Source organism: Peromyscus californicus, unplaced genomic scaffold, assembly GCF_007827085.1.
Source record: "Peromyscus californicus insignis strain IS unplaced genomic scaffold, ASM782708v3 Scaffold_4__1_contigs__length_199733344, whole genome shotgun sequence".
NCBI classification, from domain to species: domain Eukaryota; kingdom Metazoa; phylum Chordata; class Mammalia; order Rodentia; family Cricetidae; genus Peromyscus; species Peromyscus californicus.
This window is the reverse complement of record NW_026294562.1, coordinates 194,419,841-194,432,163: the sequence shown is the minus strand read 5'-3', so window position 1 is coordinate 194,432,163 and position 12,323 is coordinate 194,419,841. Positions and strand designations below refer to the sequence as shown.

The 12,323-nt window shown below is 38.2% G+C and overlaps 1 pseudogene; it reads right to left on the bottom strand.

The window, feature by feature from the left end:
* Positions 1-1,807: 1,807 nt before the first annotated feature.
* Positions 1,808-12,323, bottom strand: part of LOC128124287 (vomeronasal type-1 receptor 4-like) — a 53,519-nt pseudogene continuing 43,003 nt past the window's right edge.

Sequence of the window (12,323 nt, the reverse complement as noted above, 5' to 3'; positions counted from 1 at the left end):
TGTACATCCACTTTGGAAATCAATATGGCGATTTCTTAGAAAATTGGGAATCAATCTCCCCCAAGATCCAGCTATACCAGTCTTGGGCATATACCCAAGGAATGTTCAATCATACCACAAGGGCACTTGCTCAGCTATGTTCATATCAGCATTGTTTGTAATAGCCAGAACCTTGAAACAACCTAGATGCACTTCAACTGAAGAATGTATAAATAAAATGTGGTACATATACACAATGGAATACTACTCAATAGAGAAAAACAATGACATCATGAGGTTGGCAGGCAAATGGATAGAACTAGAAAAATCATCCTGAGTGAGGTAACCCAGACTCAGAAAGACAAACATGGCATGTACTCACTCATAGGAGGATACTAGATGTAAAACAAAGATGACTAGACTGCTACTCACAAATCCAGGGAAGCTAAATAGAAACCAGTACCCCAAGAAAGACACAGGGATCACCCAATGACAGAGAAATGGATGAGATCTACATGAGCAACCTGGATGTGAGTGGGGTTAATGAAGGGCAAGGGTTGAGGGAAAGAGAGCTTAGGGGAGCAGGAAATCCCAGCTGGATCAAGAACAGAGAGGGGGGACAAGGAAAGAGAGACCATGATAAATGAAGACCACATTAGAATAGGAAGAAGCAAAGTGCGAGAGAGGTCCACAGAAATCCACAAAGATACCTCCACAATAGACTACTGTCAATGGCCGAGAAAAAGCTCGAACTGACCTTCTCTGGTGATAGGATGGCCAAATACCCTAATTTTCGTGCTAGAAACCTCATCCAATGACTGAGGTAACCAGATGCAGAGATCCATGGCCATGCCCCAAGTGGAGCTCCAGGAGTACAATTGGTGAGAAAGAGGAGGGTTTGTATGAGCGAGGATTGTTGAGACCAAGATTGGAAAAAGCACAGGAACAAATAGCCAAACGAATGGAAACACATCAACTATGAACCAATAGCTGAGGAGCCCCCAACTGGATCAGTCCCTCTGGATAAGTGAGACAGTTGATTAGCTTGATCTGTTTGGGAGGCATCCAGGCAGCGGGACCGGGACCTGTCCTCAGTGCATGAGTTGGCTGTTTGGAACTTCGGGCTTTTACAGGGACACTTGGCTCAGCCTGGGAGGAGGGGACTGGACCTGCCTGAACTGAATCTACCACCAGGTTGAATTCAATCCCCAGGGGAGTCTTTGCCCTGGAGGAGATGGGGATGGGAGGTACTCTGGGGGGAAAGCGGGGGGGGGGGGGGTTGTTGAACAAGGGTATCCGTGCCTGATAGGTAAAATTAAATTAAATTATAAAACAAAAAAAGAAAACATGACAACTTCCAGTTGACCCTGTAAATAATGTTTCATAGCTTTAAATTGGATGTGATTCTCAGGATGTACAGATATTAACACAAGAATAGAATCAGAGCAAGATGAAGTCAGTTTTATTTAACATGCTCATCACCAAACATACAAGAAAACCTGAACATAATTGTTCTTTTTAGTCAGTTTATCATGATCATAGTAGTTTTTTTCAGAATTCTAAATTTTATAGATAAATTTTTATTTAGCCTTTGTAGTTACAATGTGTTACCAAAAATTTGACAAGCACATTGTATGAAGTAGGGTAAACAGAATCTGAGTGAGTGTTTTTATGCACTTGCTGAAATATTGATGCATAAAAGCACATACATTAATTAAACACAAAAGTTTATATACTCACACATCAATGTTCTGTGATGGTTGTCCACAATGTACATACCCTTCTCAGGCATGAGGGGTTAATCAAGAACCATATATGGTGCTTCAGTTTATGTTTTAGTTATATCAGCTTCTGATAAATTTCTCATCCAGGGAACAGAGTGGCTGGATGCTATAGAATTATGGACATGATCAGACAGGGACTCACAGCTGGGAAACACTCAGAGATGACTATGGATGTTTTTACCAGGAGATAGCTAGGATTAATCAAGAACACCAGAAACAGTTGAAAGAGACAAGGGATTACATAAAAGAAAGCAAATGTACTCACTTCAAGAAGGATGGTCTTGATAGCCCTGGACTCAGTGGAAGATTTTGGGGAAGTTTTGGTAGTAGGCATGTGTGCATTCTCTGTTTGGGTCTATACAGGATAAGAACAGTTGAAATGCTGACCCAGACCATGAGGCCCCCCCATACAGCATCAAAGAGAGGCAGAAACACAGCATGCAGAATTTTGCCAGGTTTTTCAAGAAAAACAGAGCAGTACCCACAGTCTTCTTTACTTATGTTTCTACCTTCCAATTTTCAAGTCATGTGGATGAGATTATAAGAATTTAAGAAGATGTTCAGGATGCAACAGAAGCATAGGAATAAACCACTGTGCTTGAATGTTTTGTCTCTAATCTCTGCTCACCTGGAGTCCCTGTGGCTGAAGGTAATGGCCTGGAAAACACTTATGAAGCTGCTACTTCAAATACATGTACTGCTGTTCATTTTTTCAAGGTGAAGTAAAAGATTGCATCCACAATCAGTTACAAAAACTTTCAGCCTAAAAGCTTCCATGGTCTTCAGCAATCCTTTGTAAAGCAGAGTTAAGACAAAGGCTTGAACCTGGATGAATGGCAATTGAGAAAATGTGCAAAGTTACAGTGCAGTGCCCTGACTGCTGCTTTGATGGCTTCTTCAAATGCAGTTTACAATATTTCCCTTGTGCTTACACATAAATGCTCAACCTACAATTCTGGGGCTTTGAGCTTTTTTTTACATCATGTGTACACATGAATGCAAACTTCTATTTTCAGGTCACTGTAAGTCATGGGTGAATATTTACAGTAACTAACAGATACTATAATGTGACAACAGCTTGCCCCATAGTGAATCATGTTCAACCTTGAGGTACTACCTGGAAACCTGTATGGTTTCAAATAGCCTTTCCCAAGTAAACGTGAGGAATATAGGTGTAATGTGTTACAGAACTGTTAAAACCATGCCATGTATTTTGGACAATAAACACAAATACATTTTATAATATTAAGTGTGAGAAAAATAACTTATCTTCAGTCTCAGATCACACACAAAAATCTTAGTGAATACCAGCAGAATATAAAAGTATTGGCTATTAACACAAGAATGGAGAAAATTTAATATACAAGATGTATATGCGAAACTGTTGTGTAAAAAATGAAAGTTAATTGTCTAAACTGGGAAGAGTTCAAATGCAGACTTTTTAGACCATTGCTTAGGATCACTTTCAGTTCAGAGATGAATTTTAGGATGTCAAAATGTTTTCCACATCCATCTTATACATATCCAAACTCATTACTTTCAAAATCTTACACCCACGGTGCTTTAATTTCCATGTGATTTCAATATTTTGAAAACTGACTGCAAGACACACCGCTAACAGCTGGCATCAGATCGACAGCATTTCCTTAACTCTCCTTACCTACATTTATAGAGAAAATGACCCAAGGGACCCCACACTGTGCACATTTGTCAAAGAAATTCAAACATTTTATCAATTTATTTTGTTTTACTTAAATTTATGTAAAGACATCTTTCCATTAACATATGGACAGTCATTCTGGGAACAATTCCATTAATCTTAGAAATAAATGCTAGTTTTTATTACAAGTACAAAACCATCATGCAAACTACAAACTCCAGTATAAATATATTTCATGATTCTTATAATGCTAGTTAAAAAGCAGATTGTTAACATAATATTGTGTTTCCAATGTACTTTGTTTCATTTCAATTTTCTTTTGTATAATTTAAAACATTTAATTAGCAAATACGTCACATGACAAGTGAACAATGGGAAGACTTGGGATATGTGAATTTGGTATTTTAATCACTACAATCACATTCAGTAATATCTCTATCACCAACCACAGTGACCACTTTGCAAATGAGACCTAAGGTCAACAAAATATGTACTTAATCATGGTTCAGTAAAGAGTACTGATTATTAACTGCACTCATCGTCCTTTGTTCTGCTCATTCATATTCTCCATAATTAAAAGATTAAATCATTTTAGGAGATTTGGAGATCACCTTAAACCACTCTTTTCTTTACTCCATAAGCATTGTCACTATAGAATATATTACATATTTGCAGAATTCAGCAGTGTTAAATGTCCAGAACCACATGTATGTTTGCTGACTAACCCTATTCCTCAGTGGTGTCTCTCCTTTCTTCACAATTTTGACCTACACACAGGTTCAGTCCACACTCCCATTTTGATAGGGCCACTGACCCACACTCTTGACATGGGATTTCCTTTATGAACTTTTGTTTTGGGCTATCTTTCTGTATACTGTGAATAAGTGTTGCTCCCATTGGTTAATAAATAAAGCTGCATTGGCCTATGGCAGGGCAGAATGGAGCCAGGTGTGAAATCCAAGAGAGATAGAGAAGAAAAGCAGGGGGAGGGCAGGTGCTGTGAGCCACTGCCAAGTGAATCAACACATGAGAGAACAGGTAGTGTCCCAAAGCCATGTGGCAACATATAGATAAATAGGAATGGATTGAGTTGAAAGAGCTAGCTACTATAAGCTAAAGCCATAAACCATACAGTTTGTAATTAATTTAAGCCTCTCAATGATGATTTTATAAGTGACTGTGGGACCATAGTTAGGAAAGATTCATCCCCACATTCGGTCTGGGCAGGACCAGAGAAACTTCTGGCTACATTTGATCCACAATGTTTTAGCAATATTTTCCACCTAAAACAGGTGGAAACTTTAAAGAAGCATTCTAAAATGGAGTAAAGAGCAGCTTCCTAGTTGTGTCTCTCAGTCAAGCCATAATCCAAAGATGTTTCAGCATGGAGGCTTGAGCTATAGTATGGTGTGTTCAGGGCATGTGGACTTGACCTACAGCATGGCAGATTCCCACCACAGTGCACAGAGATGTCTCCAAGCCATGAAGTGCACTGTGTGGTGAATTTAGCTTTTGCTAGTACGGACAAAAAAGGAGGTTTCTGTGCTACACAGTGCTTGATGGAGGCATAGACCCACTGCTTCCTAGAGTTGGTGGTAAACATAGCTCCCCAATGTTAAGAAGCCAAGAGGAGTGGAGTCAGCACCCAAGTCTGCTGCGTTGGTCCTAGCCACACTGCAGCTTAAAACAATGGTCAGAAGGTATAGACAATCATAATATGTATAATATCTGTATATATATATATATATATATATATATATATATATATATATATATATATATATATAAATTCCCTAAAAGGAGAATAAAGTAATATAAAAAAATTAAGCCACACAAAGATGGGAATTACACAGCCAGTCTAGACTGTGTTGTCTTTGGTATTTTTAACTGGAGAGATCATTTGATTATAAAGGCTCCTCAGTTAAACCAATACGTATATTTTAAAGGTATCTTGACTTTAAAAGCTCTGTCTAGGAATATGTTGCTTTGGAAAAGAGGTTCTGTTTTTGTTTCCACAGAAGATTAGAACCTGTGGATTGCTTCTAGGCTAGTATGGTTTGATCAACCAAGAACTCCTAAAAGATCAATAATGTCTCAAACACTACTACAGCCATATTTTAACTTTAACACTTAATTTTCTCAGGATCCCCATAAGATTGACAGAACTCCCAACCAACAGGAAGTAGTATTAGAAGCTAGGCCCAAATTTCCAAATATTGTTTGTAAATGTTTATTTTTATTTAAAGGTGGTTGATTATAAATTCATTCTCTTTCTAAAAATAAAAGGGGATATAGATATGATAGGATAAAAAGGATAGATTATTGAACCTACTTTTAAACAGCAACAATTCGTTTGAAATGTTTTACATTGCTATGGATTTGGGTTTTTTGATACAAATTTAAAGTTAATTTTGTTATACTGTATATATATTTTTATTCCTGTTGAAGGTATTATGTTTATGCATGTCATTTAAAAATGTAATATATAGTTAAGAAATACAAATTAATAGTCAATTGTTTTTTGGTTTTTCGAGATGAGTTTCTATGCATAGTTTTGGTGCCTGCCCTGGATCTCACTCTATAGACCAGGCTAGCCTCAAACTCACAGAGATCCACCTGGCTCTCCCTCCAGAGTGCTGGGATGAAAGGCATGCTCCACCACCACCCAGCTAATACTCAAATTTTTAGTCATGGTAGTTAAGTTTTTTTAGATATACAAAGATATATTTCAAGTGGGTAGGAGTCTTCAAACACTTCAATGACATATAAAATATGGCATTTGAAGTGTTTTAAGAACTTAGACTTTTCTGGACATTGAGACATGTCTTCTCCTGGCAGCACCAATCTACTTTGGAGAAGATGATGGGCATTGAAGAAACTCCACATGGAGCTTACTTTCTTTATGGCAAATGTTAGCCATTTGGGGAAAAAACTGTTCTTGCCTGGATTGCTTGATAGTATGTTGTATAAACTGGACATGCAGGACCCATAGGAAAATGAACAATGAATTTTGCAAAAACAAGGCAAGGTTGTCCTCCAGGTTATTGCTTTGCAGAGGAGACTGCCAGACATTGTTCAGGAAACAGGGAGAAGTAACTGAGAAGCTATAGGCCTATAGGCTGAAGATAGATGCCCCAACATTGAAGAGGAACTTTGAATGACTTTCCAGGCAGCTAGATGTCTCTGTCATTTCTAGAATTTTGGAAGTTGCTTATAATGCACTGCCTGTTTACTTAGGTAATATCAGATCTTTCTGGGGTCTTTGATGGAGTTGGACTAGATAGTTATAATTATAGTTTTTCCTTAGTTATGATAAAAGATAAATTAGAGATAAAACTTTAGATTCACAAATATAGGATAGATGATGGAATATTTTCTTTAATTTTACCAAATACAATTAGATTAGATACTGTAACTCTTGCTTGATAACTTTTGTTATATAAAACTTTACTGTTAAAGTTAAAACTCTCCTTCTAGTTTAGACTGAAAAAGGGAAGTGCTGTGGGATGTCTTTCTGTACGCTGTAAATATTTGTTGCTCCCATTTGTTAATAAATAAATCTGCATTGGCCTATGGTAGGGCAGAATGGAGACAGGTGGGAAATCCAAGTGAGATAGAGAAGAAAAGTTGTGTCAGGGCAGATGCTGTGAGCTGCTGCCAGGAGAAGCAAGATGTGAGAGAATAAGTAATTCCACAAAGCCATGCAGCAACATGTTGATTAACAGGAATGGGTTGAGTTAAGTTGAAAGAGCTAGCTAATATAAGCTAAAGCCATAGGTCATAAGATTGTAAATAAAATAAGCCTGAGTGATTACTTTATAAGTAGCTGCAGGACCATGGGTGGGAGAAATTCATCCCAAATGCAGGGTCAGACATGATGAGAGAAACTTCCAGCTACAAACTCTACTTGCACAATGCAATATGAAGCACAAAACACTAGAACTTTTCTGAGTTACTGATCCCACTTCCAAAATCTCTTTATCTGGGACATATGCTATAGGGAGGCAGCCAAGGCCTGAGATATGGCTGTGTGATTCCATGTGTTTCCCCCCAATTATCATCTCACCTGTGAAGACAGCAAGTGTGCAGCTAGGTGGAGCATATTGTAGATGTCTTGCTTGTCAAGGCCAAGTAACAGGGTGTTTGGTCAAAGGTGTGGTTACTAAATGTTTTGATACTTTAGCTGACCTGTCCAAGAGTACCTGAATGAGGGAGTGAGAATTAAGACAGAAAAAGACAAAAGACATAAGATAGAATCAGGAGGGCTCTCAGTGAATACTGCAGCAGCCCCAAATTTATTTGTCATTGTTTTTATACCCAAAACAAGGTTGGGGAGGGGGAAGAACTTCTTACCATGGTTCAAGGAACAAACAAGCATAAACACCTCCTTAATTATCAAAACATTGCTCCAACTAGTCTCTTTCCCACAGAGGGAAAATCTGTGAGGTACTTGTTTTCAGGCCTTCTTTTTCCTATTGGCAAGAAAAAATAAACACTATAATGGCAAAAGTGACCTCCTTGTCACAAGATATAGTGTGGATAAATGGCCAAACACCCAGTCACAGGTTTATTTTGGAAAAACAGATAGGCATTTCTCAGCTGGATCCAGAATAATTAATACTCACAGGGGTCTGGAAAATTGTGTAGCATGTCTATCAAGAAGCTGAGAATCATTAACCATAACCATAATCTCCTTCATTTTCCAGACTAGAGGATGAAATATTGGGGGATTAGGAACATGGGTTCAGTAAGTCTCACTCCATCCCCTCTGGGAGAGCATCAGCAACCACAAGATCATCTGGACTGGCATTCCTCTCTTCTGAATACCACACCAAATGCTGAGGCAGCCATCTAGCTTCATTTTCTTCCTGTGAAAAAGTGGAAGCATGCCCTCGACCCCATATCAAAAGAGGGTTGTGGCCCTTCCATAACCCAGTGCAAAGATCCTTCCATTTCACCTCAGCAGAAGTTGTTCGAGTGCCATCATGCCAAAATCTAAATGTGGCAGATTGCTCATGGACATCTAATTTCAAAATATTTCACATAAAGAGTGAATAATTGAATGCATTATATGGTGACTGAGAATATTAGTCCCCTTTTTATTTTTTGAAGATGGACCTTGAGAATGTCATGGGCTCATTCAACAATACCTTGTCCTTTAGGATTATAAGGAATGACTGTGTTATGCTCAATTTTCCATTGGGAACAAAATTGCTGAAATGATTTACTAACATATCCCAAACCATTACCTGTTTTTATAATTTTAGGAATTCTTAGATATGAAAACCATTTTAAGAAATGAACTATCCCATGCATGGCAGCTTCCCCAATTTGCCAACAGCCATCAAAAAACCTGACTAGGTATTGACTGTAAAATGCACATATTTTAATTTGCCAAATTCTGCAACATGAGTAACATCCATTTGCGATAAATGATTGGGAAGACAGACTCAAGGACTTACCCCTAAGGAAGGCACAGGAAAATACTGTGGACACACATCACATTGTTTAACAATCTGACTAGCAACTCCGCAGGGAAGTCCAAATTGTTTTCCTAAATTTCTGCTATTCTGATAATGAAGGGCATGTGACTGTTGAGCCAATTTTACCTGTGACAAGGTGACCATCTGTGTTAATTTATCAGGTGATGTATTATCATCAGCTACAGGGGCAAGATAATTGTAATGAGCCCTCATATGAACCACAAAGCAAGACAGCTTTCTTTGATAAATGGCATCTTGAATTTGCTGAAATAACATCATAACATGACCATTAGTAGTCCCAAAGCAGGAAACAGTCTCTATAAACTGAAGGGCTCGAAAATATAATGACTATCGGAATACAAATTAAATGTGTTATTTACAAAAAAAAACTGGAAAACCATAGCCAAAGCTCAAAATTCTACTACCTGAGCTGAAGTTGGAGCTGTTTGTACTTCATTACCTTTACCATTAATGACATAAGCAACTCTTCCATTAAAGGAACCATCAGTAAAAACCAGCATAGCATCACTTATGGGATCTTTTATCACAACTTTAGGAAAATAAATGAATGCATTTGTGCAAATTGAAACAATCAATCAGCTGGAAAATGATTATCAATTTGTCCCCAAAACTGAGCAAAAGCAATTATCCAAAAATCATTATATTAAAAGAAACAATCAGCTTGTTGTTTAGTAAAAAGAATGTGCATCACACTTGGTTCACACTACAAAAATATCACTTAGAATATGTCCAGGTTTTCTGTGTTAAACAAGCTACTGCTTCATAATAAGAGTTCAACACTGAGGCTGGTGAAACAGCTAGATTCAAACACAATAACAGCCCGATTTGCAATAACACAGCTGTTGGAGTATGTCATGTAGGAAGTACATAGATTCCCCATGGTTTTGCATAGGCAACATAGCAAAGTAGCTGATGTTGAATGGCCTGCTCCACCTGAGCCAGTACTTGTCCAGCAACATCTATAAGATAACTAGGGAAATTAGGATCACTGTTTCCTGTAAGAATCTCACTGAGGGTCTCCAGATCTCCCACAGACAACTTCAAATAGGGCTATAGCCATTGAATATCCCCAATAATTTTTGAAAACCATTCAAAGTTTGCAAGCTATGTTTCCTCATTTTCATTTTCTGAGATTTAATTTCTTTAGAATACAAGATATGTCCCAAATACTGAACAGGCAGCTGTCTTTGCACTTTCCTGTAGCAACTAACAACCCTGCATGAACAAGACTCTGCTGAAGCTGTATAGATGTGGCAAGCAAAACTCCTTCATATTTATGGGTAAGCAAAATATCACTTATATAACACAGTTGATTCCTCTTGTTATCCTTCTTTGATTTACATTTATTAACCCAATGCTTCCCTCTCTTGAATCCACAACAGGTAATCTTCTCGTGACAGGCAAACTTTGGTCATCTGTTTCCAATCTCTGGGAGGCAAGGCTTCTATCAGTCCCTGGGAATATTTGAAATCCTTGCACATCCTTCCCTCTGCCAGCTGCTTCTCGAACACTAGCTTGCTGGGGAGATGCATGACTAAGGGTGAGTGTTTGCCGTGTTCCAGGAGGACTTTGCACCATAGCAATCATAGGCAACTTTCTACATTGATAGACGGTCCCCCAGGTAGATCTAATCCAGCCACTACAGTAGAAAGAGGAGTGCTCCTCCAAGCAGAAGTGACCTGCAGACTCTCCAATTTCGTGAAAGGAAAACTACTAATTCTCTCAAGTCCTTCAGCTCCTCGTAAGTTTCATCACAAAATTTGTGCTTCTTAATATTCATGGTCAGAAGCAGAGCAGGTGAAAACTCAGGATTGAACTGATCATTATCAGTTTTGAAAAGGAGTCTGTGTCTAGTGGCTCCTCTGGTGTCATGGAGTGTTTTCTTTCACTTTTAACCATTTCAAAGGGAAATATCTTCTGCTGTTCATGGCACAAATTAAAAGTGTCCCTGAAAGATGCCCACAGAATAAGTGCAACCATTGTGACCTTCCCAGGCCCATGCTTATTATGATGCTGTTGGATTTTGACTAAAATTATCCCCCATGTGTCTGTGTCCAATGTCTCTTGCTTGGGAACCAAGGACACACTTGCTCTACAAACTAAAAATTTCTCTGCAGGCTGCTACCCTACTTTAGCTCCTCTGGCTTTAAAATATCTTTAACCAAATGTATAAACAGTTGTCTACTATTACCCTGCCCCATATTTACAATTTCACTCCCCAGTTACTCATTGCATTTCTTCTTTAATAATATCTGAGTGCTCCAATCATCTGAGTGTCCTTCATGAAGCCCCTGTTTTCAGATACCCTGTTTGGGCACCACATGTCAGGACCAACTGACCTGTCCAACAGTACCTGAAATGGGGAGTGTAGATTAAGAAAAAAAAGAAATGAGACAGAAGATAGAATGGGGAGGGCTCTCAATGAATACACCAGTAGCCCTAAATTTATTTTGCAAAGCGTTTTTAACACACAAAGGAGGCAGAGGCAGGGGCGGGGTGTGGGGGGAACCTCCTCACCATGGTTCAAGGAGCAAACAAGCATAAACATCTCCTTATTATCAAAACATCCAGTAACCCGCCTTTGTCCAAACATCCTGTTATTCAGCCGTGAGGAGCAAAAACAAGCTTGAACTATCTGACCTTAAGTCAAGATGGAATCAAACCACAAGATGGAGTCAGTGCGGCTCCCACAAGTATGTCCTCATGTTTCTCTCAGTTTCCTCGGGATCTGTTGTAAAGTCATCTCTTTCATATCTAGCTTCATTAATTTAGATATTCTCTCTCATTTTGTTGACTAATTTGGCTAAGGCCTTGTCATCTTCTTGATTTCTTTGAGGAAACAACCTTTCATTCCTTTTATTCTTCATTTGGTTTATGCTGTTGCTATTTGTTTCTATCGCATTGATTTCATCCTTTATTTTTACAGCTCTGATTTTTCAGTCCTCTTATTTCTTTTTATCTACCATTTTCAAGTATTGTTTTTCTAGAGATGTCAAGTGTATACTATAATTATTAATAAGAAATCACTCCAGTATTTTTATGTAGGCATTCAGTGCTTTGAACTTGCCTCTTATAACTGCCTACATTGTGTCCCATACTTTGGATATGCTGTGTTTTCATTTTCATTCTTGGTTTCTGTCTTGACCCACTGTTCCTTCAGTAGTGAGTTGTTCAGCTTCCATGAGTTTGTATATTTCCTGTTGGTATTGTTGATATCCACCTTTAATTCATGGTGGTAGGATATAGTCTATGGTATTATTTCAGTTTTCTTATAACTGTGGAGACTTATTTATTCCTTATTTGTGGTCAATTTTGGAGGAAGCTTTGTGAATTCTTGGAAAAAGGAATATTTTTTTAGTGTTTGGTTGTTATATTCCATAGATATCTCTCATGTTT